Raw genomic sequence first — 26,872 nt, forward strand, 5'->3', positions numbered from 1 at the left:
GTTGCATCAGAACACTACTTTATTTCTTAGAATTCAGAATAACACACAAGAATCCCAAAATAGAAAGACACAAAAGAGGATGCTCCTTAAAAGGCAGTGAGGTACAGCTCAAGCCACCTACTCCAGGCTACATGGCTGCAAACTGAATCTTCTGATTACAGAGCCTCTTGCCTGCAAGAAGGACAAAGAAACCCCATACAAATTTAAGTGACAATGTACAATTCCAACACAATTTTCAAATATACCACTAGTGCCTCACTGTGTCTTTAAATGTGGAGCGAGATTAACCCAGGCTGTGGCTTCTGAAACGTAACCATTTAAACTTCTAAACAAATTTGTAACGTGGCTTTTCCTTCTTCCTATACAAAGGGCTGGAGTATACTCTTTGGCTACGTCTACACTGGCAAGATTTTGCGCAAATACTTTTAACAGAAGAGTTTTTCTGTTAAAAGTATTTGCGCAAGAGAGCGTCTACACTGGCATGTGCTTTTGTGCAAGAGATGTGCTTTTGCACAAAAGCATCCATGCCAGTATAGATGCTCTCTTGTGCAAGAAAGCTCCGATGGCCATTTTAGCCATTGGGCTTTCTTGCGCAAGAAATTAACGTTGCCTGTCTACACTGGCCTCTTGCGCAAGAATACTTGCGCAAGAGGTCTTATTCCTGAGCGGGAGCATCAGAGTATTTGCGCAAGAAGCACTGATTTTTGTACATTACAACGTCAGTGTTCTTGCTCAAATACTTACGGCCAGTGTACAAAATCTTTTTTGTGCAAAATCTTGCCAATGTAAACACAGCCAACGGGTCCACAGAGGTTCTTGGACTGGATCATATGAGGAAATTCATAGGTGGTCCAATTTCTCATAATTATTCAGAAAATAAAAAAGGAGCATCTTGCAAAGCTTACAAATCCTGCTTTTCAAAGATAACTGTCTTTTGGTGGGGGAGAGGGAGGAAATCAGCCAATTTTAAGAAAATGTCTAATGCTATTTTAAAGGGCTTTAGTTATTCTGCCTAGGGGAGCTGAATAAAACAAAGGCAATTCAGAGATGCTGCACTAGTTTGTGATCTGATTCAGCTTGACTGCTCTTGTCTATGATTTCATGTATCCCTTCTTGTGGGGATTTCAAAAGAAAATTTTGGTATTTGACATTCTGATCTCAGCCTTTGTATAAGTAGCAATGTTTAAACCACAATGTGTACAAATTCAGCTCTAGTGAGTCAATAAGACCAATCTGGTCTGTGGGTCAGTATTTATGCAGTGTTGTTGCTATATTGGTCCCAGGATATTTGAGAGACAAGATGGATGAGGTAATATCTTTTACTGGACAAACTTCTGTAGGTGAGAAAAAAGCTTTCAAACTATACAGAGTTTGAAAACTTCAGACCCAAAGCTTGTCTCTCACCAACAGAAGTTGGTCCAATGAAAGATATTACCTCACCCACCTAAGGTCAGGATGTGCATTTGTGCAATGCTGGTCCACAACATTCATTTAGTGGCCCAGGAACATTCAGCTTAGATTAATTTTACTCCTCTCATTATATGGCACCTTAATTTTAAAAATTACATTTAAAAACGTTTTTGAGGAACTTTGGACAACATAGCCTTCCACTCTGGAAGATAATTCAGAGTAAAAGACAAACTAATGGACCGAGGTGTAGTCTTGTACCTTAGCCACAGGAACCCCTGGATTCTTTTGCTACATCTGATATGGAGCTCCAGTTTGAACCACTGACAAGTGGCCCAGGGATGGATCCAAATCATAGAATCATAGAGCTGGAAGAGACCTAAGGAGGTCATCAAATCCAGCTCCCTGCCCAAGGCAGGACCAATACCAACTAACTTCCTGCTGAAGTGAATAGGGAAACTCTTATTGATTTTCCTGCAGGCAGTGTATTGAGTCCTTAATCTCTCTGGCTATAATTTTCCTAAGTGCCAAAAGGTCACTTTTTAAAAGAATTTAGGCACTTGAAGATGCAGATAGGTATCTAACATCCATTGAAAATTGTGTTAGATACTTAGCTACAGCTTTTATTATCTAATTACCTTTGAAACTCTAACCTTAAGAGATGTAGTAGCCTAAGATCAATTTTCAAACATGACTTAGGCTCTTAAGAACCTGATTTTCACTGACAAGATCCTAAGTCACTTCAGCACCACTGAAAATTTTACCTTTTGTGCCTCAGTGATTATTATCATCACTACCTGTTCACCTTGAGTAGCCAGAGGATTGATTCTCTGCTATCTGAGCATGACAAATGTGACATTTTATCAGCAGAGGGAACCATTATAAAATCCTTTTCCTGTGTGGATAATGTTAGAAATTCTCTGGAAAAAAATTGTCGCACTTGTCATTAAACTCTAAATAGGGCCCTACTATCATTCCACATATATAAAGACACTCTACTGAGTAAAAGTGTGACATTATTTCACCAGTCACCAAGGTCACATCTAGCTGTGGGGCAGGTGAGGGCAATTCCACAGATATTCAGTCAATGGAGATTTATTTCAGTGATTTAGGCACAGGCCTGGTCATGAAGAAATCCCACTTTCCTATCCTAACCCTGAGTCTAGTTCCCCTCTGTGGCCTTGAGCAGCTCAATCTTTTATGACTCAGATTTCCTATCTATGTACGAAAAAGAACAACACTTGGCTATAGTTAGGCCTGCCAAAGTCATGTTACTAGAGCTACATAACTCTCCTGCCTATATTTATTTCATAAATTAAATAGATATGTATTCTTATTTATGTAAACCAGTAAATTTTTGGTCCTTGAGTCACCTATTTCCTTTCATTCTGCTTTGTAACACTATATTGACAAAATCTTATGTTGATTTTACTATTCGTGCTTTTGAAATAAATGGACAGACACTGTTGTATGTGATGAGCTTTCCAACGAGTTGTTTTTCAGTAAGGAGGACAGGGTGGCTGCTCAAAATTTTTCAGGTTTCCTGAACTGGCTTCTTACCCAGATCTTAGAAGAATGATGACCTGTTTTGAGCCATACGGCCAGTTTAGACCCTTGCACAGTTTCCCTAGGAACTGGTGCAGTGCCAAGATGATTTGAACTATTGAAGGAAATCACTGTTCAGCAGCTTTAATATCTTTGGGCCCATAACATAATAGCATTGTTCTCTGTTTGTTACATTGTGATGCATCCTATGCACACTGACTTTAAACCAGCATGGAACTGGCCAGTTCTTATTCTATTTGAAGTCACTGTTGTAATATGGGCCTGTTCCTGCTTCCATAGAAGTCAATGGAAGTTTTGCACGTAATTCTACACAGTGAGTGGAGGATTAAACCTGATGCCAAATACATTCAAAGAGATTTATTTATCACAGTGTGATCGCCATTAAAAATTGGTCAGCAATGGCTTTACTATCAATAACTTCACCATGGGCCGGGGCAGTTTGTTTTAAGACGGCTTCCCTCAGGACCTCCGTAGGAGGCGGCAAGGGTGGAGGCAGGCAGATCCGCAGAGTTGGCACATGCGGAGAGCCACCTTAAAAGTCCTGCGCATATTGGCTTCCGCCTGCCTGCTCACCCTCTGCACTGCTGCCTCTCTAGCAGGCAGATCTGATATAGCGGCCGCGGGGCAGGGGGAAGAATGAATGTAGTCAACAGGATTAACTGATAAGCCTAGGCACAGACTTATTTGGGGACTGATCTCTGTATCCAAAGTCATGTCACTAGAGTTACATAGTTGTTTTTCCTATATTTATTTCATAAATAGCCTAGGCTTATCGATTAATCGTGTAAATGTCTACACTTGGACATCCCTACCCAAAACATTTGTACCCTTGACTAGAGATTGGATTTAAATAATGACATGAACATTTCACCTGGCTGTAAATAATTTTATGTTGCTTAGTAAAAAGGCTTCAGATTTTCATATTGCAATTATTTTTCTGGTACCATTAAGAAAGGATTCCCAGCTACATCCTTTGAAAACACTGGTCTTCTTCATTTTCAAGATTTTTCCCCTTCACTAATCAATATGTTTAATAAATAATATTTCCATTGATTTCATTACTTACGATACACAGATCAATAGAAGGTTACTGCATGATAACTTCCCATTGATATTGCAGTCCTCCTTACTTAATAAATGTTGGGTTTTTGAAGAATGTTTGTGTTGTGGACTGGAACATGAGAAGGCCAGGAAAACAGACTTCCACTAGGAAACTCTGACCTAAACCAAAACCAAAAAACAAACACATATCATGCCAGCAGTGGTGCTTTCAATCATTTTCAGAATTGTGTTTTCATTCAAGTACTTCTCTTGTCTGCTTAGTTGTGAAAAATGGATCCCAGGCAACCAAAAATATCAGTAAAACCTTTAGTATTTACATGCAAACAAATGTAGTCAAGTGTTGTGATGATTCTGCCTCACCCTTGAAGAGCAATGGGAACAACTTGGGATATCTTCATTTCTCTATGCTAGAAAAATATGCACCAGTGTTACTAGAACAATACTGTGCATACTCCTAAGTTAGACATGGCACCACTGCAATTTACACTATGGTAATTAATTGTGGTAGGTCAGACTTGGCTCTATCTTATTTCTGTGCATTGGGATTTGGTCCCACGTGGCTACATCAGGAAAGTCTAATACAGACAAGGGCCTATGAGCAAAACAAAACAGAAACAAAAAACAGATGCCAATTCTGCAGTGGGATCTTCCAGTACAGAGCCCTATTAATTTGCATGGGACAGAATTAATAGTGGGCCTTTATTTCTCAACTTGTGAGGATCATGGAAGAAGTGATACAAATAAAAGTAAGCATTCCATCTGGAACAACACTTCTAGGCGTCCACCGGGTGTGATGACATACAACAGCTGTGGCTACTTTGAACACCTTTGGACAATTGTTTTCATTATGCCATTTTTGAAAAAAATAGCAGGAAAATGTTCATTAATTGACAACATCCTACAGTCTGGCAGTCACACACACACCGAGCCTGTGGTTGATCTTGGTAGGCAGTTTTAATTATTAATGATTTTGTTTGTTAATGGCCAATGACAAAAGATAAACAATAATCCAGTACTGATTGCTTACTTCTGAGAGATTAGTAGGACTGTCTTCTCTTCCTGTCTCCAAGTTCAGATGTTAACATGACATCCTTGCAACCACAAGTGTTTAAGAACCCCTCAGAAATTAAGAAAATATACGTTTACGGTCAATTGGGTACCTTGCTTGAGAAGTACAACCTTAGCTTTGCAGTTCCTGGGTTTCTGAAAGACAAAGTTTCCTTTTTTAAAACAAGTTTATGATCTTGTAAAGTAATACACTAAAGTTACTGATATATCTGCCTACAACCTTAACTTTACTGTAATTCAATTTCTTTGGGGGAAGGGGATCCAAAATTAAACTGAGAAGGCACTAAAATGTACTGCAAACAGAATACTCCTTCACACAAAAGGTCAGGATGAACTAATGAGTCTTTTTCACCTCTAACTTTAAGAGTAAGAAATATTAACACTGTGGTGGAGGGGATGGAGCAAAAAAGAAAAGGGAAAAAGAAATAAGTAGTAAAGGAGGAGAGATTTAGAAACATTTCAATGCTTATCAACATATTATGTGCTCCACAAAATCAAAGCATATTGTTAGGATGGATTTGAAAAACTCATGTCAGCTGGAAAAGGCTTCTGGGAATACCATCTGACCATGCTTTCCTAAGGGAACTTGCTCGTGTACTACTGACTCTCTAACGGCCATGAATGTGAACACATACATTTCAGTGACCTCCACTGTCCTTGTCAAGCCACATGTGATATTTATGCATGTGAGACACAAATCTGAAGCCCCTCTCGAGCTCACATTCATCATTAGCCCATCACATGCTGTCTAGACCATATATCTCCACCTGCATGCTTGCTAATCTTTGACTATTAAACAGGAATAAGACAGAAATTTTATTTCAAGGCCCTGTCACTCAACTATTTAGGTATACTTAGCGGTCAGCTCTTTTCTTATGATATCTGTGCATAACCTTCAAATAGGACCTGCTTCATTCACTTATTGCTACTGCTTTGTGACAGTGTTTGCAAGCCAGATTCTCAGCTTGTATACGTCAGCATAGCTCTGAGGACTTCAGTGGAGCCATGCCAAAATTATACCAACTGAAAATCTCATCACACAGCTTCAAGGCGCTACACACACATTAATTAAGCCTCACAACCAACCTACAAGGTTTACCACATGCTGTGCCTCTCTGTGGGCCAAATGCTGACTTTCTTCGTTATGCTCAGCCCTTAGGCAAAGCCCAGCCGACATCAACAGGAGCTCACCCCAATGAACAATGGCATACGATATAGGTATAAATGCTGCACCTCTCTGGATCTAAATGCAAGAGCTTCTAGTACAGAACAGGGCAACCAAGGCTAGTGAACAGGCCGCATGAGTGGCCCTGCTTCATCTCCATAGGCTGCAAAACTGAAATCGGTCATGTGCACTAACCATAACCCCAAGAATAAGGTGAAATACATGAATATATGGCATGCTGAGTAGTTCAAAAGAAGTAGCAATGCTTTAATCATTCATATATTAAGAGATCTGTCATCAACTTGGAATAATAAACACACAAAAAACATTTACACTTACTTTACAATATAAATGCCTGCCCAGCCTCTTCCCTACCTCCTCTCCCAATGGTGTTCCATCCCTGCTCTTGCCCTTTCCTCCCAGCACTTTCAGAGATGCTGATTTGCGCTGCATCCCTGCTCTTCCCCTCCCTTTCAGAGCTTGAACACTGCAAAGCAGTTAAAGCTCTGGCAAGGAGGAGGAGGAGTGGGGATGGGGTGTGAATCGGCCGATTTATGGTGATCCCAAAGTCCTGGGAGGGAGGAGGAGAAGTAAGTGCAGGATGCCAAGTGTGCGAGAAGCATGGGGGAAGGGAGAAAAAGTGGTGCACAGGAATCCCCCAATGGGCCACTGATTGCTCACCACTTCTCTACTACTTGAGCTAAGAGAGCCAAGTCTGTCAGCTAAGACTGCAGCCGGCTCAGCTACCTTTGTCACAAGATGGGGACAGAGCACAATATAGAAACAGTTACATAGGGCCTCTAGATAGCAGCTAAGGTAACACCTGTTGATTTCACCAACGCAGAATTACCACTATTCATTCTTCCTCAACAGCAAAAATCAGCTCTACTGTATGCTAGTTTCTTTCCATGCTTCAAATCATATTACGTGGCCTAAATCATTAGAAATTTTTCCCAAAGCAATGTCACAATTCAGACTGCTCATGTTGGAGAAAGTGCAAGTCTCATGAGAAAATCTAAAATGTAAAGTGGGAAGTGAAATGTGTACATTGCATGTGTACAAGCAAGCCCTGCCAAAAGATTGAGCTAAAGAATGAGCAGGAAGCAAGCTAGGATTCATAGATTTTTAGGTGCCGTTCTCCTACATAACACGTGCCATAGACTTTTGTCCCATAACTCTTGTATTAGGGCTGTCATTAATCACACTTCTCGTATGCAATTTATGCAAAACAAATTAACTCGATTAAAAAAGCTGTGATTAATTGCAACAGTTGTAATAACACAGTTAAACACAGAGGCTGCATCTAGATTGGCATGATTTTCTGGAAATGCTTTTAACGGAAAAGTTTTCCGTTAAAAGCATTTTCAGAACAGAGCATCTAGATTGGTACGGATGCTTTTCCACAAAAGCACTTTTTGCGGAAAAGCATCCGGGCCAATCTAGACGCACTTTTCCGCAAAAAAGCCCCGATCGCCATTTTTGTGATTGGAGCTTTTTTGCGGAAAACAAATCTGAGCTGTCTACACTGGCCCTTTTGCGCAAAAGCTTTGTGCAAAAGGGACTTTTGCCCGAACGGGAGCAGAATAGTATTTCTGCAAGAAGCACTGATTTCTTACAGTAGGAAGTCAGTGCTTTTGCGGAAATTCAAGCAGCCAGTGTAGACAGCTGGCAAGTTTTTCCGGAAAAGTGGCTGATTTGACTGTCTTGACACAGCCTAAGGCTATTCTACACTATGGGTTTTTTGCGGAAGAGGATATGCAAATAGCGTGCTCATTTGCATATCTTCTTTGGATCCTTTTTGTGAAAGAGGTATTTACAATAAAAAGCTCCGTGTAGACAGAGTCATTTGTCAGGAAAAAAAACCTTTTTCACAAGATCCTGTAAACCTCATTTTTCGAGGAATAAGGGATCTTGCAAAAAAGGGTTTTTTTCCGACAAATGACCCCATCTACAGGGGGCTTTTTATCGCAAAAACCTCTTCCACAAAAAGGATCAGAAGAAGATATGCAAATGAGTGTCCCATTTGCATATCCTCTTCCGCAAAAAACCTACAGTGTAGACCTAGCCTAATAGAATACCTATTTACAGTTATTATTTATTATTATTTATTATTTTTGGAAGTTTTTCTACATTTCAAATATATTGACTTCAATTATAACACAGAATACAAAACGTATAGTGCTCACTTCGCAATATTATTTTGATTACACATGTGCACTGTAAAAAAGAAACAAAACATTTTTCAATTCATCTCATACAAGTATTGTAGTGCAATCTCTATCGTAAAAATGCAACTTATTAATGTACAACTTTTTTAAAAAAAATTCATAACTGTACTCAAAACCAAAACAAAGTCCACTCAGTCCTACTTCTCATTCAGCCACTCACTAAGGGCATGTCTACACTACACTAGGAAATTATTTTGAAATAACTAACTTTGGGTATGTCTACACTACAGCACTAATTTGAACTATCTTAATTCGAATTAGTTAATTCGAAATAAGCTAATTCGAATTAGTGCATCTAGACCTAAAAACTAATTTGAATTAGCGTTTTGCTAATTCAAAATATCATGTCCACACTGAGGCTGTGTCTTGACTACATGTCTCTGTCGTCAGAGGCATGTAGATTAGACAGATCATCAAAGGCAAATGAAGCCACAATTTAAATGATCGCGGCTTCATTTACATTTACATGGCTGCTGCGCTGAGCCGACAAACAGCTGATCAGCTGTTTGTCGGCTCGCCGCTAGTCTGGAAGTTCCCCCTGTCGACATCAAAGCCCTTTGTCGGCAGCCCCGTTATTCCTCGTGGAATGAGGTTTACCGGGGCTGCCGACAAAGGGCTTTGATGTCGACAGGGGGAATGTCCAGACTAGCGGCGAGCCGACAAACAGCTGATCAGCTGTTTGTCGGCTCAGCGCGGCAGCCATGTAAATGTAAATGAAGCCGCGATCATTTGAATCGCGGCTTCATTTACCTTTGCTGAACAAACAAATCTACATGCCTCTGCCGACAGAGGTATGTAGTTTAGACGTACCCTGAGTGAACCCTGAACTGAAGTTAAAGCTGGCCAGAACCAGTACCGGCAGAGCATCAGGTTAGGACTTAGGGTGTGGAGCTGCTGCCTCAGGCTAGCCAAGGGCTGTGCTTAAAGGGACCCGACCACCAACCCGGACAGACAGTTCTCAGGGTTCCCCACTTGCTTGTCTACCTCGATGAGGGACAGCAAAGTAGTCCTGTCTTGGAGTGCCCTCGGCCATCAGCCCGGCTGCACTTGCTGCAGGTTGCCATCCGGGGGGGTCAATCAGGAGGCTGTCAGGATCTAGGAGGCCATGCAAGAGAGCTTCCACCCCAAGGAGCCCACAGAGCTACCCCAGTCCTCCCCATCAGGGGCTCGTGCTCCATTCCTCCCTCACCTCCTTCCACTTACTCCTTCCTAGCCCTCTTTCCTGATGTAAAAATTAAGGACACATGTTCAAATATAGAAACAAAACTGGGGGGAGGGGGGGGTTAACCTCTGGGGAGACTGGGAAAAGGAGATGGGAGAGGGGAAGAGAGAGGGTGGAAGAGGAGAGGGGGAAACCTGGGAGTAGGGAGCTGGAAGGGGGAAGCCAGGGGAAGGAGGAGGAGGGGAAGTATAAAACTATGGTATGCCATATCTTCAGTACTGTGTACAGATGTGGTCTCCTCACCTAAAAAGAGGAAAGAGATCAGAAAAGGGCAACTACAATGATTATGGGTTTGGAACAGGTCCCATGTGAAGAGAGGCTAAAGAGACTGGGACTTCTCAGCTTAGAAAAGAGGAGACTGAGTGGGATATGATAGATGTCTATAAAAGCATGAGTGGTGTGGAGAGGGCGCATAAAGAAAAGTTCTTCATTAGTTCCCATAATAGAAGGACTAGAGGACACCAAATGAAATGAATGGACAACGGGTTTAAAACTAATAAGCGAAAGTTCTTCTTCACACAGCACATAGTCACCTGTGGAACTCCTTGCCACAGGAGGCTGTGAAGGCTAGAACTATAATAGAGTTTAAAGAGAAGTTAAAGTAATGGAGGTTGGGTCCATGGACTGCTATTAGCCAGGGGGTAGGCACGGTGTCCCTGGCCTCTGTTTGTGGAAGGCTGGAGATGGATGGCATGAGACAAATGGCTTGGTCATTGTCTTCGATCCATCCCCTCCAGGGAACCTGGTGCTGGCTGCTGTCGGCAGACAGGCTACTGGGCTAGATGGACCTTTGGTCTGAGCCAGTATGGCCATTCTTATGTCCTAAGCTCAGGGCTCAGGGTCGGGGATCTCACTGGACCAAATTGATTTTCATGCAAACCTGCTCCTGGGTTCGCATGTGGCCTTTGGTGGCCAGGCTGGCAGTTATCTTGCCCTAGACAGCCGGGTTCCTGTGCCTAGTGCGGAGGTCGTGGACGTTGGAGGCCTCCCCCCAAACCTCGATGAGGTCCACAATTTCCGCACTAGACCAGGTGGGCGCCCGCCTCTTATGGCCCCGAGCAGGCTCCTGGGAGCTGCCAGCCTGGTCCTGGGAAGAGGCGGAGGGCTGGGTGGCAGCGGGTGGCTGGCTCGTGCTGTGCCTCATGGCGCAGTTCATTCAGAATGCCCACATGCTGCTCCAATAGGACATGAACCTGCTTGGACCACAGGCCCTGATTACTCAGATCACTCATATCCTGGCGCTCCTGCTGCTGCGTATGTTCCTCAGTCCCCAGGACACCGCAGAATGCCACTTCTGGTGGTGGGAGACCAGTTCGGACTGGTGGGACCACATTGTCCTGCAGGTGTAGGACAACTAGGAGTGGCTGCAGAACTTCTGCATGCAGAAGGCCACCTTCCTTGAGATCTGTGAGTAGTTCACCCTTGCTCTCAGGCAACAAGACACCCGACTGAGACCCACCATGTGCATGACAAACCCGACTGAGACCCAAAAGTGCATGACAAACACGCTCTGGAAACTCACCATGCTGGACAGATACCAGTGCATCAGAAACCAGTTTGGCGTGGGGAAATCCACAGTCAGGGATGTGCTCATCAAAATAGCGAAGGCCGTCAACCAGGTGCTGCTACAGAGGGTCATCACTTTGGGGGATGTGGACAGCATCGTGGACGGCTTTGCCACAATGGGCTTCCCCACCTGCGGGGAGGTCATACACAATACACACATCCCCATCCTGGCCCCCGACCACCATGCCTCAGACTACATAAACAGGAAGGGGGACTTCTCCATGGTGCTGCAGGCCCTTGTGGAGCACAAGGGACGCTTCACTGATATCAGCATTAGATGGTTGGGGAAGGCACACGACGCTCACATCTTCTGCAACTCCTGCCGGCTCTGAAAGATGCATGACGGCACTTTTTTTCCCCTGACTCTGATGGTGCAGTTGGGGAGTTGGACGTGCCCATAGTGATCCTGGGTAACGCAGCCTACCCCTTACTCCTCTGGCCCATGAAGCCCTACATGGGCAGCCTGGCCCCAGCAAGAAGCACTTCAACGCCAGTCTGAGCAGATGCCACATGGGGGTAGAGTGTGCATTGAGCCATTTAAATGGGAGGTTCAGGAGTCTCCTCACCCAGCCGGACCTCAGCAAGAGCAATATCCCCTTTATGATGTCAGCCTTGTGTGTGCTCCACAACCTGTGTGAGAGCAAGGGGGAGACTTTTCAGCCAGGGTGGGGGGCAGAGGCTGAACAGGCATTCAAGCAGCTGACATCACCGCCATCAGGAAAGCACGTCAAGGAGCTGTGCTGATCAGGGAGGGCTTAAGGGAGAGTTTCATCCAAGGCCATATGTGAGACTCACCCCGTGACTCTCCACAAGGAGCCCCTGCATTCCATGCATGTGCCTTTCCTCCCCCACCCCTATCTCCCCCTGCCCTCCCTTCCCTCTCTCCTCCCCTGAAATAATAAAGCCTTTTCTGAAACAAAAGGACTGTTTATTGGGGGGGGTATACAACAGGGGAGGGACTGGGGAAAGAACCTGGAATGGGGGAGGGGAGGGAGAAGGAGTGGAGAGGGAGGCTCAGGGATGGGGCTAGGACTGGCACCTGCCTCGGGTTGGCCAGGAGGCTTCAGCTGCCTGAGAGGTGCCAGCACCACATATTCAGGGGCCCTGGTGGCCTTGGGGAGGATTAGAAGGGGAAGCCATGGGTGAGGAGGTGGTTGGTGCCCCACTCCATGCACAAGGCCATGCTCTCCATCACTGAGGTCAGGGAGGAGCACATGGCCTTGTGCTGGCATGCTAGCTGGTCCCAGGCTACCTTCCTCTGATCCTGGTCAGTGGCCTGCTCCTGACACTCCTCCTCAAGCCCCCGGATGAGGGACTGCTGGCAGGCCATCTGCTCCAGCATCAGGTCCTCACAGATTCTTTTCCACCTGTGGATCCCAGGGAGCTGTGCAGATGGTGTAGAGGTGAGAGACATGCCAAGGTCATAGCTGGCCCAGCTGTGAAGATAAGCTACAAGGGCAGTCATCCTAGGAGACTCTGTGTATGAAGCCTAGCCCTAATCTCTGAGCCAACATCAAAGGTCATGCTTCAGATGATGGCAATGTGCTTTGAGCAAGGCCACATGTTACCTAACCAGCAGGCACTTTCCTTCCAGGGCACAGACATCCTAGGGGAGCATGGCTACACCCAAGTCCAGGAGACAAGCAAGCATGGGAATGTGCTGACCAGGCCAGGAGCCTGCGGGCAGGACGGGGGGGATGAGGCAGCTCAGCTTCCTTCTGTGCCCCATACATGCCAGGCCTGGAACTGGCAGAAAGAGAGCTTCTATCCCTGCCCGCTGGGGGCTGGATGTTGGGGGAGGTGTATGTGAGCAGCAGACATTACTTCCCAGGGACAGTGCTACTGGGTTCCCATCCACTTCCTCCCCCCGACAGATTCCCATGCATGGGATAAGCCCCCTCCGTACTGCCACACTTGACCAGGAGCGAATGCTATCTGAGTGCGGACATGACCTTGTGCTGTGTGCGGTTCCACTGCTGTGTGGTTCCATGACCCCAGACTCCTTGGTAGTGGCTTGTCATGGGAAGGTGTCCCACCACAGAGGCCAGAGTAAGGCAGGCCTCTCCAGGAACTTGTGAGATGGACTGAGAGGATCCTATGTGAGAGCATCATGGTACTGAGTGCTCCAGACTGGCACTCCATGTGCACCCACATGCACAGGCTGTTGTGCAGCCCCCAGGCCAAGCAGGCCAAGTGAGGAGCATGCAGCACCTCGCAGTCCATTGTCTGCTGCCGCATGTATATAAGGAAAGTTACAGAACTCACCTGAAGTGCCTTCTCCGGGTTCGTCCGAAGGTTTGTAGACATCCTGGGAGGGGAGGGACTGACTCCAGGGTGAGGAGCATGTCCTGGATGGTGGGCATGGTCACTTGGCTGGCCTTCTCCTCTTCTTCCTCCTTGTCTGCAACCTTGCCCTTCTGGAGACTGATGCCAGACATGTCCCTCCTGGACTCCATAATGACAGGGTGACAGAAGACCAGCTCCCCTCCCAGGATGGCATCTAAGTGCTTGAAGTAGTGGCCGGTGTGTAGTGCTGCCCCAGAGTGACCACTCTGCTCCTTGACCCTTAGTAGGCCTTCTGGAGCAACTTGACCTTCAACCAGACCTGGTCCAGGGTCTGGTTGTGGCCTTTGCTGGCCATACACATCCACATTTCACTTTCTGGTGCAAAGATCGTGGAGGTAGGAGGTCCACGATGAGGTCCAGGATCTCCTCACCAGTCCAGGCTGGAGCTCTCCAGCATTGGGGTCACTCATGGCTCCTTCAGATGCTGCCATTTGGCACAGAGCTGGCAAAGCTGGCCATGTGTGAGAAGCCCTGCTGCCTGCAGTTTTAAGCTCCACAGGAGAAGGAGAGCAGTGGAGCTGGCAGGAGTAGCCACAGTACTGTGAGAAGGCTCTGGAGGCCAATTATTTCGAATTAGCAGCACTGGAGCATCCACACTAGCGCTGTTTCAAAATAACAATTTAGAAATTAGCGTTATTCCCTGAGGAAAGCAGGAGTACAGATTTTGAAATAACTAGCCCGTTATTTTGAAATTACAGGTAGTGCGGACGCTCCACTTATTAATTCGACATAAGGGGGGCTATTTTGAAATAACTCCCTAGTGCAGACCAGGGCTAAGACAAAATGTTTATTTGCATTTATAGGAGGTAATGCTGCCTGCTTATTTACAACATCATCTGAAATGAAAACAGGCATTTTCATGTCATTGTTAGAACCAGCTTTGCAAGGTATTTATGAGCCAGATATGCGAAACACTCATATAGCCCTTCATGCTTTGACTTGTAGGCTTTAGGGTTTCACACTATTTTGTTTGAATGCAGTTCTGTAAAAAAAATCCACATTTGTTAAATTGCACTTTCCTGTTGAAGAGATTGTACTGCAATGTACTAGCATGAGGTGAACTGAAAAACACCCTTTCTTTTACTTTTTACAGTGCAAATATTTGTAATGAAAAATAATATAAAGTGAACACTGTAGACTTGTGTTGAGATCAATTTATCAAAATATGAGACCATCCAAAATAATAATGAATTCAAGTTGGTATTTATTCTTGTTTAACAGTGCAATTAAAACTGTTATTAATAACAACTTTTTTAATCTCACAATTAATTGTGATTATTTTTTAAAAATCGTTTGACAGCTGAATCTTGTATCAAACCCAACTGTGTGAATGAAGTACAGGACATCTAGCAGCACCATTCCCACTGCACCCAACTATCCAGCATTTGAAGAAAGAACACGAGCACTAGTCATGCTAACCCTGGGTATGTCTACACTGCCACCCTAGTTCGAACTAGGGTGGTTAATGTAGGCAACCGAAGTTGCAAATGAAGCCCGGGATTTGAATTTCCCGGGCTTCATTTGCATCTTGCCGGGCGCTGCCATTTTTAAATCCCCGCTAGTTCGGACTCCGTGCCCACGGTTACACATGGCACGGAGTAGGTAGTTCGGATTAGGCTTCCTACACCTTGTTCCACGAGGAGTAACGGTAGTTCAGAATAGGAAGCCTAATCCGAACTACCTAGTTCGTGCCGCGTGTAGCCGCGGGCACGGAGTCCGAACTAGCGGGAATTTTAAAATGGCGGCACCCGGCAAGATGCAAATGAAGCCCGGGAAATTCAAATCCCGGGCTTCATTTGCAACTTCGGTTGCCTACATTAACCACCCTAGTTCGAACTAGCGGGGTAGTGTAGACATACCCCCTGTGAGTTCATATTGTCCTCCCCTACTTCACGGATTGCCACTGCGCTTTGTACTTGTGCAAGAGATTCATGAAGGGTGTGGAAGATTATAGACACACTCTCCTTCACTAGCACACCCATAGCAAGCTGCCTGGAATACTTTAAAGACAGATATCTTTTGGTGCTTTAAAATGCAACACACTTGTCAAGGAGCATCTTTCTGAGCCCCTGATCACAGGGGCTGGGAACAAGTGCCAAGTGAAAATCCTATTTACTTCTACACTGATATTATGCAACCAAGTATGAGTCACCCACTGGTGAGTGGGCTCCCATGCCCCAGTGTGCATAATAGATGTGAATTGTTACAACCCTTTTTCCTCTCTGCAAAGCCTTGTCTCTATAGCTACCAGTGCTCCTAGATCTGGAGGTTCAACCATCCCTGGTGCATCACCAAAACAGAGGAAAATCATACATGCAGATCAGGAGTGACCCCAAAGCCTGATGCTCTATATCAACTAGACTTTCAGCTTTCAAAACAGCTGCCACCCTTTATCTGCATGAGCACAAATACCCAACCACATTAACAAACAGCCCCTCAAGGATGCAACTGTTGAGAGTTACAAAATAAACTCCCATGCAGCTCCAAGACTCCGCTGTGCCACATCCCGTCTGAAGGTTTCCGGCTGTGGGTTGGAGTACATAATAGGCCTGATTTATAGTTATCAGCATGGGACCTGATTCGAAAGCTCAATCACCGTGACTTCCCACAGTGGGGTTCACATGCTGTAACGGGTCTCGAAATTGGAGAAGAATTTACCTCCTGCTGCCAAACATTACATAACAATCAACAGAAAACAAGCGGAGAACAGTGGGGGGTCATCATTAGCCTGCACAGTCATGTTAATGAAGATGGTGCACACACTCATCTGTCTGGATTTATTATGGAGCTTGCCAGACTGTAGGATTATGTGGATACAAGAGACTGGAAAGACAACATACGTGCAGATGGCTTCAAAATCCAAGCTAAACAGCTAGACTTTCCAAGTTAATTCCACAATACATTGCTGGAGAGATCCGAGCCAATGGATCCAAGCTTGTGGGTCACTCAAAGAAAGAAAATGAATGGGCCTGTTAAGGTGGGTAGAACTTCAATTACTGAGGCCACCTCTGTCAGTGGTGCACACCTTCATCAGGAGGGCTTCCATTGCCTGAGCAGGGGCAATTGTGGGGAACCAAGAGCCAGGGCCCTCAGCTCCATTGCAGCACCCGTCGGGGAGCCCAGCTGCCCTCTGGGGCTTTTCACTTCCCTGCTCCCTTCTCGCTTCCAGTGCGGAGATCAGCACCTGGGGTGGGGGTTGGGCTTTCAGCAGGGAGCTGCATGTGGAGCTGAGAGCTCGAGCTCTCCACCCCATTGGTGGAAATGCTCCTGGTGAAGACACTCATCACCCACAGAAAGGTAGAGTGGACACACAGTGGCTATGTGTCAGCCTTATGTAGATTGACTTAAGTCCGTAGTGTAGACATGCCCTTGCTTTTGTGCATACTGTGTCTTTACCATCTAGGTTGACTTAAAGTTCTAGCATAGACATGCCCAAGACACTTACACCTCAAGACTTAGAAGGGAAAATATAACATCTTTTAACACAAAGGGGTCAAGAAGCAGAGAAAGTAAGTGACTTGCTGAAGGTCAAACAGCAACTCAGTGACAGAGTAAAGACCATAAACCTAGAACTTCTGACTCACTGTCCCCTGCTCTAATCATTAGAAACATTTCCTTCTTCCATCCTAGCCAGCTAGTTATTGAGTTTTGCTCTTGGGGGGTGAAAGTGGCGAGTTCATTCTAAAGCTCCAGCAATGCACAAGGTTAAGAAAGGGTCAAGACACTTTAACATCATCCAACTTGATTTACCATGGACTAGGTCAATCCATTTCTCTTACTCTGATGTCCCCTAAATGCAGAGCATCTCTAATGGCCTAAGACTCTTCTCCTTAATGTTTCAGATATTCTTTGAAGATCACTAAGTTATGGATCCATCTCGTATTATTTCTTTTAACCAAATTAAAAGTGACAGTTTTAAACAATCATCATGTTATAATCAAATCATCTGGAATGTCATTAGGTTTGTAGATTGTCACTTTTGTTTTCTGATTAATGCCATGGCTCCCATTAGAAACATTGCCTCCACCTTCACCAACCATAAACGGCAAGCTCATTAGCCCATCTGAGATGGACTGTTTTTGTCTCTGGGCTTGTAATAAATCAGAAGAAAAGTCTCTTAATATTTTCTCTCTCTCTTTCTTTAATTCTAATGCCTCTATTTTCCCTCCAAGAATTGCTAAATTGAACTGGGAACATTTGCAATATATGATCATCTCATATTTTAAATGAATAGTCCTCTACAGCATTCAGTATTTGGACTGGGGATGGCAATTTGTCCATTACCAGGACAAGACAGGTCAAGTGAGACCCACCACTAAGGATCCTCTTGTTTACAGCTTTATTCTTCTCTTGCAAACCCTCCAACACGCAGCAAGATCTCTGGCTAATCAGTTTGAGACACTGATGAATGTGTCTGTTTGAAATGAACAGAACATATCAAGAAATAAGTTGGTTAGGAGAATATTAAGTAATATTTTTAAAAGTGTTTTTAATTGTATGCCGCTAAGCCAAGGTCTTCAAAAATGATTTTTTAGACCATACATTACACATATTAAAGGGGGCAGATCTTTTTGGTGGAGGGAGTGCTCAGCAATTTCTAAAATTCAGTCTCCTTTAACGTGCACTTCCAAAGGAGCAGCCAAAAACTCAGACACAATAAAAAAATCACTATTTATTTTTTGAAAATCTTTACCTTAGCTAAAAACTTAGGAAACAATTAAGCAGTAAGATATTGTTCCTGATTCTGTCCCTCAGTAAAGATAAATTGATTCTCCCCCTACCCTGTGTGGCAATAGAGACACAGCACATTACAGCCAGAGACCCAGGTGTAAAATTGGCACAGCTCCATTGATGTCAATTTAGACATGCAGAAATCTGCTGCTCTGTGTCTGTTTTCTTGACTTTCTGAGAGCTCACTAGAAATGTCCACAGATATTTTTTGTCAGAATATTACTCACTATAGATCAGCTACAGAATTGCCCGTGAGTTTTTTGTTTTGCCCTAGATATTTAAAAAAGTATAAAAGATGTCCACAGTAGTGCAAATGTTTTGCTAAATTGTGATTTTGAAACAAAAAGCAAAGAAATACATCTCTCCAAGGACACAACAATTGATGGTTATTAATCTTTTGTGGAGGTTTGATTCAGATATTCATGTTTGCTTGCTCGCCATTCAAAGACTTCTATTTCAGAAGTAACTCAAGAGTTACAAGGAGCAGCTCAAGATTTGTCTCTTCTTTCCCCTCCCTCACCCCCTCTTCCTTCCCCTCCCCTTCCCCCAAACATGAGAAGCCTAAGGAGGATGTTAAGACCTCCAACCCTGCAAGAGGATGTACCAACTGTGGATGCTTATGGCCTCAGAGAAACCCACTGAAGTCAACAGCAAACTGCAGAAGTGTCAGGGTTTGCCTCCGCAATTCCCATTGCAGGATCTATCTCCCCTACCTGAGACAAAAAGAACTTCTGAAAACATTTATTAAGTTGTATTTTACTTTTTGTGGCTATTAACGTGATGTCTTACATCTCCCAAAAGCATGCTGGGCACCTCACAACACGAAATGATATGAAACCTTTCTTAAGGAGCTTCCAGACCAAGAATGGACAGGACATAACAACAAGACCTGAGAGGAGTATACAGCATGGTAACTCAGCAAAACTAGAGCACAGCATAGAGAGGGAAAGGGTTCTCCCCTTCTTTTTCTCTCTCTCTTTCTCTTTATTTTAATCATTTGCACTAAGGTAGCACCTAGAGGCCAACCAAGAATGTGACCCCTCCTGCTGAGCACTGTACCAAACAGTTGCAGAGGAAGCTGGCATTATTAAGAGTTGATATAAAGAGCAGCAGAAAGGAAGCCTTTTGCACTGCACCAGAAATCTTATTGGTCCTATAATACATTGGAACTCTGCTACATGCTCTTGAGTGACATCTACTGGCATCTGGTCTGCTTGCTGCCTACTTACCTGTACATACAGCTAATGCTCCTGTAGCAGACTGTAGTAGTATCTTGAATGAGGAAAAGACAGGTAGGCCACTCAAACAAGGCACTCGCTATTTAGAAATGGCACAGAAGCTTCTGCTTAGCAATAAATGACAAAATTGGTAGGGAAAAAATGTTCCAGCTCATGCCAAGGTCCCTAGGCCTCATTGAACACTGACAAACACATTGATAGAAACCAGTCTGACTCACCTGTAGGTGAGTTTTCTTAAAATAGATGTTAAGTTTATAAGAATGTGCTTAGCATTTAGGAAATGCTTGTAGGATGCAGCCAGTATTAATCCTACCTAGAAAACATTTGTACCCCATGTTATCAGGATATATTAAGCATTGATACTGTAATCCTCTGTGATCACATTAGTCAACAAACAGGAAAGGAACGTTAGTGTACAAATTCTGGCTTCCTACGAATCTGGCTAGGTCCAATCAAGAGGGCCCATTGGAAGCCAAAGAGCCACTATGAAATGTTAAAGAACAAATACATTGTTTGTTGCTCCTCTGCCAGTATGAAGGGGAGACCTCAGGTGGATATCCCATCAGCTTGAACTCCAGGGGAAGGAACTAAAAACCCTCGTCAAAAAGAAATTGTTCTCTCTGAACTGCTTGAACTTTGAGGCTATGTCCACACTGCAGGGTTTTTGCACAAGAAGCTTTTCGCAGAAGAGATCTTCCACGAAAACTTCTTGCGCAAAAGCGCATCCACCCCTCAAAAGCACATCGCAATAGCAAAGTGATTTTGCACAAGAGAGCATCCACACTGCATGGACACTCTTGCTCAAGAAAGTGCCTGTGCTTTTGCACCTGTGCTTTTTCTGATAGGCTCTTTTTGAGCAAGAAACCCCTGTTGAGCATCCACACACACTTTTTTGCCCAAGAACTCTTGCACAAAAAGGAGTTATTCCTTGTAGAAAGAGGAAACCTACACCACAAAAAGCCCTCTGTTCTGCCATTTTACTGTAAGTTTTCTTGCACAAAAACATGCTGCGGTGTGGATGCTCTGTGGGTTTTTGCGCAAAAACCCTGTAGTGTAGACATAGCCCAAGGGGCAATGTTTCCTGAGCAAAAGCAAGAGAACCCCAGTTATTGGCCTAGGCTAGCTCTAAAGGACTTTTAGAGCTTGTTTATTACAGCAGCTTCTATTGGAACCTTAGCCTAACCCTTCTGTAAACATTTCTTTTTCCTACTTAATAAATCTTTAGTTAGTGTATTTTAGGATTGGCTATAAGTGGTGTCTTTGGTATGAGATCTGAGGCGCTGTTAACCTGGGTTAAGTGATTGGTCCTTTGGTGCTGGGAGTCATCTGAGTATTATGATTTCTGGTGTAAAGGACCATCTATCACATAAGTGAGCTTGTCTAGGTGGCAAGACAGATCGGAGTACCCAAGTGGACTGTCTGTGACCCCATACTAAGGCTGCCATAGTGCTTGGAGTTCACAGCTGATATTTGGTTGGTGAAACCTAAGTATAGAACACACAACCTATTGGGGTTTGTAACATTCTGCCCTGGGATTGGTACTCACATTTGCAAGCTACTGTAGACAGCTTGACAGTCCTGATTCTGCTCATTCCTTTTCTGTACGCTTCCTGCTACCCCACATCCAGCTATGGCTTTTATGAAGAAACCAGTAAAATCAATGTTTTCCTTGGTTCCCATTGGTCCTTGTGAACTCCAGGCAGATAAAGCCTTACCTAAATCGACCCAAACTATATCTCTACCAGATTGAAAGAAAAATAAGAGCCTTTCCACCCTTATTTAAAAGAAGGGCTGTTAGGGTCTGACCCAACATAAAAAATAAATAATCGATGAATCTCTGCTAATAAATGGTCAGAGGAGTGAAATTTACACTGGATGCAAGTATACTCCTGGAGTCTTTCTGTTCTTTTGGCATGCTGCCCTGGCATGATTTACACTGAGATAACATGATGGAGTCTCCACCACTGAAAGGAATTAAATAAAAATGCAATACAGGAGTAAAAATCAATCCGCTTACAGTTTTGCTTAATAAAAATTCATGAAGGATGGGTGGGCAGGCCCATAAGAAACACACCAGTTCAATGAGGGGGCTCTATCAAGCCTGCAACTATTAGAGAGTAGCAGCTGGATTGGATTATTGAACATTAGCATGAGTTAGCTGCGTGGCAGCATGTTCAATATGCCTCAGTTCCCCCATCATTCCAAACTCTGTCAGTGCTCCTAGTTAACAGTGCATCTATCACCTGAAATAATGGCAAACAAAAGCACAGGAGATGGGGCTGTGACCTCGAATGAGAAGCTGATCCATGAAGATTCTCCAACAAGATCCTCCCCCTCTTTAGGAAGCTGGAAAGGTTCAGTACAGCAAATGCAGCCTTTGAAATCAATGGAGTTGCGTCTGCTTAGCTCAAAGCTGAATTTGGTCGAATTTGGTAATATTTGCTGTTGTGAGTCCTTCTCCCCTTTGGACATTTTTCTTTATCTTTAAAATGAATTCGTACCCATTTTCCTAATTACAGACTGAAGCTTGAGTGCACAGCCTAACAAAGATTCCCCCCTCCCAACCTGACTCCAGCCCCACAGCTATGGTATATCTACTATAGCTACTCTATCCCAGTGAGAATTCTGGTCATTGAGTGGCTACAAAACTCATCCCAGCATCTTATTCTGATTGTCATGCCTGATCCCACAGGTTGCATCCATCTTGCAAAACTATCTAGATTTTCACTAAAGAAAGAAGATGTTCCACCTATTCATGCCTAGATTAAGTAAATTCGTCCCCCACATGATTGTTTCCTTTTTGGTTTTACTTTCCCCAAATATTTATCCAAATATTTATCCTATAGAATTCAACTAGTAAATGTTTGTTGAAAGGGGATTTCAGTGTTGCATGAGCAAGATTTTACAAAACTAAGTTTTAAAACCCCAGGTGTAAATATTCACATTGGAGGTGTTAATATAATGTACAGGCCAAGTGTACCATGTCACCCTCTCGTGGCTGGTATACAAAAGGGTGTGAGAGTCTGCTAAGAGTTCCTCCTCCAGCTCAAGATACACATGCTTTTGGTGCTGAAACACTCAGGTTCTCTACTGGCTGAAGACCAGGGTGGGTGGGGAAAGGAACAATTACATTTGCACACCCAGCTAATAAGGGAAAAGAAACATTAGCATGCAAGTATTTTGACCAATCAGAAGTATCTGATACTGCTCATACCAAAAATAATGAACACTTGATTGTGTGTGAGAAATCCAGAGCCAATAAATAAAAAATGATTGATTGTTTAACAGAAATTTGATGCAATTGCTCGCCATGTCTGTGGACACGCTGTGCACAGAGAATAGTTTACAGTGGTAGATGCATTTTGCTTTAGCGCTCGCCTTTTCAGGAAAGTTCTCGCAGCAGTTTGAATGAAAACAGAGTCAGTCCTGGACACCAACCTCCTGTCCTGCTCAGATCACCCGAGCATCTGGGCTTCTTAGTGTGTCAGTGGCATTCCACAAAGTGACCATTCCTGGGAATGGTCAGTTCCCTGTGGTGAGTGACCATTATGTTCAGAAGCATAGAAAGATATACGTCCTATATCACCAAGGCAGCTCAGTTTTCAGGCCCCTCAGAGGTTTTTCAGCCTCTCTTGGTGCTCTTTGCTTCAAGTCCTTATCACCCAGAAATCAGACTCGGGGCAGTAATGTTACTACCACCTCCTAAATGCTACTACCACCTTATACTACCACCTCCTAAACAGGCCCTGCACTTCTTTAAGAGACGCACCAGACAAAGCAAAACTGCCCTGGCAGTGATTTCCTGGTAGGTTTTTCTTGGCTGTTCCACTACGTTGACTGCAAGGACAATAACCTCTAGCTTGTTTAACAACTTGCACAGCAGGGACAATTACACTCCTTTTAATTGGCTCATGGGGTTTAATCATCTCCTGGGACACAGCTTCCAGCATTTCTCATTAACTGCCAGCACGCATTCCCTCGTTCTGAGGAGGACAGAGTACACTACGCAGAATGATACATCAAAGGAAGGTCTCTGTCTTTCAGAAATTACGGATTAACAACACTGGTGCAGGGCAGGGCTGTCTCTTATCCACACCCTCCTCTTCCCCAAGGCAGAGATGGCCTCCTATACACAACATGCAACAAACCTATTGCTCCTGCCCTTTGCGTTCTACCACCAGGGGAAAGATCTGATTGGGAAACTGATGGGAGGAAGACAATCGACAGCCTTTTTATCAGCTCTCCAAGCCATTCTAGACCTAATGTCATGCTTACCCATTTGGCCATGGGGAGCATCTTTCACTCTATCGTATCATCACAGCCTCAGGCCACCTGGATGTTTACCTAGATGTTCCCAGACCAGGCCCACTGATGGGGGGAGGCAAAGGGGACAATTGCTCTGCACACGGGGAAGGGGGACAATTGATACAGAGTCCTGCAAGTCAAAGGGGCTTGGGGCTCATGGCCACTACTACTGTGGCAGTGATGGCGCCCGGAGTCCTGGGCCCTTTGGCTCCCCCAACTACATATGAAAACACTGTGGTGAGCCCTGGCTGAAGTAGAAGGAAAGGTTTTGGCCAGTGAAACACACAGTATGACCCAGAGAGTAGAGCACTCCATAGCACTGAGAGAACAAGAAAAAGGATGCGACATCGTGAGGACAGAAAAGGGACAGGGCCAAGGGGACCAGGGGCCACATGAGCACTGAAGCAGCAGGAGGGAGGTGGCCAGTGAGAAGCTGACTTTGGAAAGACCAGGCATGGGAGTAAAAACTGGACAAGAGCCTGTACAGAGGATGCAGGAGGATCACAGCATAGCAGCCTGCCACACAGGAGGCATGAGAGCAGCTATGCATGCAGAGCAAGATGACAATGGCAAGGAGCCCCCCCCCCCCAGTTATATTTATATCTCAGCCCTTGCCATGGCATTTATTCTCCCATAGGTTGTCCCCATAGTACATTGAGTGAGCTCTGGGGTTACATGGTAGTCAGAGTGACTTGTCATTTTTGCTCCTCTCAGCTCCTTGACAACGGAGGTTGGAAATAACCTGGGAGAATGAAGTTACAGTAACCACGTTACACAGCTCAATCCCAAGAGTCTTGGCTCACCCTTGACTTCCTGCAAACTTTAGGAGTTTTGCTGACACCTCAAAAATAGTATCAGGCTCCCAAGCGAAGCCTCAGAGCTATGCGCAGGGGGGTACCAAAGGAGAGAAGAACTTGCATGAACTCTGCTCCATACAGGATCACTTCCTCTGCACTGTGCCTTATGGGACCCCTCAACGGGACCAACACATTCACACTCAATCTCTCTTACGCAAGTTTTACAACACTGTGTAACCCCATTGAATTTGTTATTCCTGACTTACAGATGCAAAGAAACTGCAGACCCCAAAACATATGTGTGTAATTAGAGTCAGTTGGGGAAAAACATATTTAAATGAAAAGTTTCTCGAGAAATATTAGTTTCATACCAACGCCCATATAATTTATTGTTTAATGAAAATTTTGGTTGGAGGATGGAGTGTGTAAAAGAAGGGGATAAAAAGGAGAGAGAAAGTGGGGGTGGGGCAGCGTAGCACCAAAATGAGATGGGAAAATTTTAGAAATTCTCAAGAAAATGAAAAATTCAGCCAAAATGAACAGTGAAAGTATTCATTTGGAACAAAAAGTCATTTTTTTCATGGGGAAAAAAACTGCATTAAATACTTTCCAGCAGCTCTAATCATAATGCCTAAGACATACATGGATCACATAACTTTTTCATGCTCATAGACAGGTGAGTACACATAAAGCGTTATGACCTAATCACCCACAAGATGACTGGCAAAAAACAAGCACAATGGTTGTAATAGAGAGATATGTAGCTTTGCAATTGATATGATGTTTTCTCTATACTCTACCTTTACATTTTCATTACAGCCTGTCTGCAAAGGCAGCTGGCATTTTGCAAGGCGTAACAGACGCAGTATGTTACAAAGGAGGAGCACACTGCACTCAGAGTGAAATCCTGGTCCCACTCAAGTTAGAAGCAATTATGTCACTAACTTCAATGGAGCAAAATTCAGGCCACTTTGGAGTTTCCTTGTTTTGTTGTTTCCCTTGTTAATTTCAATGAAGAAGTCGCTGAGATTGAAGCTACAAGCTGCTCTGGTGTACAAAAAATATCAGTATGTAATTTGAATTGTAAGACACATTTTGACTTGGGGGGAGAGAGGAGCATACTGAGGGTTAGAGAAGCAATGAAAAAAGGGATGGGAATCTCTGCTCCTTCCCCAGCAGTCTGAGCTAGCAGCTGGTCACATGAGTACAAATCAAAGACACAATACACTGGATGCAGAGAACAGAAAAAGAAGTCTGACATGCAGTAAAGGAACAAGATTGTGTGTTAAACTTATACTGGCAAGACCAAGAGATCCAAGGAGTTTTCTATTACTCCTCAGCTACGCTCGGCAGGTTTGTTTGATTTTCCCGTCAGGATCCTGCCGTTAAGTTCTCTTTACTGGGTGGAGGGAAGCATGGTGTTAAGAAAGGGCCTGAGAAGCAAGAATCTGTCAAACAGTTGTTTTATTTCCTACAGTGCTGGCTGACTGACCAAAATCCTATACAAAAATCAAATTCAGGGGGGGAAAAAAACCCTGAACATGTCAAGGCTTTTGGAACAAATAGCACAATACATTTTTCCTGTAGCTATAGGCATGTATTTCTTTCTATTCTTTATTTATTTAGTTAAACCCCCGTAACACACCATTTCCCCCTATGGACTGCAAAGGTTCAAAGGGTTTGAGAGCACCAATAAATCACAACCATATAAACGTCCTGTAGAGAAGTTTGATTCTTATTTACCCGGGGTCTTTGGGCCAGTGCTCAGTCTGTGTTGCAGGAGGCAGATTTACTTCTCCCAAGATGCCCTCAATTCACAGAGTGCTCATCTTTCAAGCTGCACCTCTCCAGCCCTCTGCTGCTTAAATGGAGCCCACATTTCTAATCACACGATTTCATCATGTGCTTTACCCTCTCCACCCTCCCCCCCCCTTCTAGATACTAATCTGCACTAGTTTGCACTTAGAAATAGCTTGGGAGGAGAGTGGCTGAGAGTCAAAGTGAGCATGTGCCAGTCACTGCCATATTCACAGGGGATTTCCAGATCCAAAGAGCTTTCTCCTTAAGCCACCGCTAGTTTTAACCATAGGCTAAGTGAACAGGTGTGCACAAGCACATACCTGCACAGGGCATGTGCATGACAGAAAGAAAGGGGAAGATTTTTTATTAAT

The 26,872-nt window shown here is 44.3% G+C and overlaps 1 long non-coding RNA gene across 2 annotated transcripts; it reads right to left on the reverse strand.

Annotated features, from left to right (window-relative positions):
• LOC142818862 (uncharacterized) lies at nucleotides 1–26,605 on the reverse strand. Of its 2 annotated transcripts, XR_012896559.2 has the most exons (4): nucleotides 26,445–26,605; nucleotides 5,196–5,238; nucleotides 4,040–4,194; nucleotides 1–171 (listed from the first exon to the last, which is right to left on the reverse strand). It is a non-coding gene; the product is annotated as an uncharacterized LOC142818862 (long non-coding RNA). The 2 variants fall into 2 exon arrangements; XR_016347052.1 differs by lacking the exon at nucleotides 26,445–26,605 and having other exon boundaries at nucleotides 5,063–5,200.
• Nucleotides 26,606–26,872: the final 267 nt, after the last annotated feature.

Source organism: Pelodiscus sinensis, chromosome 17, assembly GCF_052426305.1.
Source record: "Pelodiscus sinensis isolate ZL-2025 chromosome 17, ASM5242630v1, whole genome shotgun sequence".
Lineage (NCBI taxonomy): Eukaryota > Metazoa > Chordata > Testudines > Trionychidae > Pelodiscus > Pelodiscus sinensis.